General features: G+C 35.3%; 1 non-coding gene across 1 annotated transcript; it reads left to right on the top strand.

The window, feature by feature from the left end:
• Nucleotides 1–886: 886 nt before the first annotated feature.
• LOC131182623 (small nucleolar RNA R71) lies at nt 887–992 on the top strand. The gene has a single exon (XR_009150886.1). It is a non-coding gene; the product is annotated as a small nucleolar RNA R71 (small nucleolar RNA).
• The last annotated feature ends 1,323 nt before the right edge of the window (nt 993–2,315 follow it).

Below are 2,315 nucleotides of genomic sequence, written 5' to 3'. Positions count from 1 at the left end.
TCTACAGCCCAAGTTATGGCCCAAAAACTGGGACTGGTTCAGACAAACGGCCCAGCCCATAGTGACGACTTTATTGCTATTTTTGACAATTAAAATGGTCTCATCTCGCATTTAGCCTTTCATAGAAGTTGTAGAGGTGGCTCTTAAGGTTTAATTGGGCTTAGGCTTGCTTCATTTGGACATCTGAAACTCCAGATATAAAATAAATACCGAAACTGGTCGTGATATATCAAGTCTGGGCTTTTGCAATAGATCCATAGCTTATTTTGTCAACCTTGGAGACTGATTTGGGCTTTGGTCCCTCTTTATTATTTGAAGTGCTCTATCTTAGAATTTCAATGGATTAAACAACAATCAATTTGGAGACCCACAACTTTAGAAACACCTGAAAAATACAGCAAATGTCAAATGCTAAAAATTTCTCCATTTAACACAATTATTCCACAACTATCTAAAAATATGTCTAAATGATAAATATATTTTAACCAATTGAATTAAACATAAAAAACACTAAAAATACTAAATGTGATGGGAGTAAAATTAATAAATTATGCACTCATCAGGACACATGTCAGTAGCATGACCCGAACCCGAACAAATCCCACATACATTAACAGTTTGTATTTTCCCTATAGCCAACTGCCTCACCAAAGAAGTTAAATCAAAAATCTGTTTCTCAATGTTAGATGTACTTACCTCATTAACCTTCTTAGGTGTGTGATCTATCATACCAAACTGCTGAGAATTTACTGCCATGTTAGCAATCAGCCTCCTTGCCTCTTCTGGTGTCTTATCAACCAAAGCTCCTCCACTAGCAGCATCTATCATACTGCAGTCCATTGGTAGAAGTCCCTTATAGAAATACTGAATCAAAAGCTGCTAACTTATTTGATGATGGGGACAACTTGCACACAACTTCTTAAATCTCTCTCAAACTCATACAAACTCTCTCCATTGTACTGCCGGATGCCACAAATTTCTTTTCTTATGTTGGCAGCACGGGAAGTAGGAAAATACTTCTCCAAAAATATTTGCTTCATCCCATTCCATGAGTTGATGGATCCAGAAAGAAGGTAATACAACCAATCCTTGGTTGTTCCTTCCAGTGAGAAAGGGAAAGCTCGAAGCTTAATCTGGTCCTTGAAAACTCCTTGAGGTTTCATGCTGGAACACACAACATGAAATTCCTTTAAATGCTTATGTGGATCCTCACCTACAAGACCATGAAACTTAGGCAACAAATGGATTAGTCCAGATTTTAACTCAAAAGCAACATTTAAAGCAGGGTATTGAATACACAAAGATTGTTGGTTTAGATCAGGAGCAGCCAACTCTTTCAAAGTTCTAGCAGCCATGGTTTCATTTTCGAAATTTGAATCTGAATCCGAATCCGAACTTAATTCCCTTGGAGATTGGACTCCTTCAGATGTACTTGGAATCTGCCTAGCTCGCTTAGCCAATTTTCTCAACTGTTTAGCTAATTTTTCTACTTCTGGATTAAAGATCAACTCACCAGATTGAGAAGTCTTGTCATACACAAAAAGAAATCAAAGTAAAAACATAAAAATGCCTTAAAACCTAAGAAAATGATGGAATTTGGCCTCAAGAGGTGGCTCTTAAGGTTCAATTGGGCTTGGGCTTAGGCTTGCTTCATTTGGACGTCTGGAACTCTAGATACAAAATAAATACTAAAACTGGTCGTGACACATCAAGTTTGGGCTTTTACAATAGATCCATAGCTCATTTTGTCAACCTTGGAGACTTATTTGGGCTTTGGTCCCTCTTTATCATTTGTAGTGCTTTATCTTAGCTTTTTAATGGATTAAACAGCACTCAATTTGGAGACCCACTGTGACACCCCTTACCCATCTACAGTGTAGCCGAGCAAGACATGTCACACTTTGTACCGGAGCACCCTATTTTATCTTACTTTATTCCTTTAAAAATTTTGTTCTCATTATATTTTAATATCAATTATTTTTCTACGGAGAAACCAGCGGAGTTTCCCCTGTTTCTATTACCATTTAGCGTATTTCAGTATTCACCTGCTTGAAATTTCAATAATATTTTCATAATAATATCTCATCAGTTATTTTCATAATCATCTCATCACACATTCAATTCTTGCAACTCATTTGCATACATATCCATTCATACTCAATTTATGTATCAAAATTCTCAAATTTTATTAATTTACATGATTTATAACTAATTACATAAAGTTCATACTTTACATGATATAAAAATTAATTACAATTGAACTAATCAATTTATTAATTTACATTACATAAATATCACTTACAAATTCTTAGTTT

This window comes from Hevea brasiliensis, chromosome 8 (assembly GCF_030052815.1).
Source record: "Hevea brasiliensis isolate MT/VB/25A 57/8 chromosome 8, ASM3005281v1, whole genome shotgun sequence".
NCBI lineage: Eukaryota > Viridiplantae > Streptophyta > Magnoliopsida > Malpighiales > Euphorbiaceae > Hevea > Hevea brasiliensis.
The sequence above is the reverse complement of the archived record's forward strand: the minus strand, read 5'-3'. Positions and strand labels throughout refer to the sequence as shown.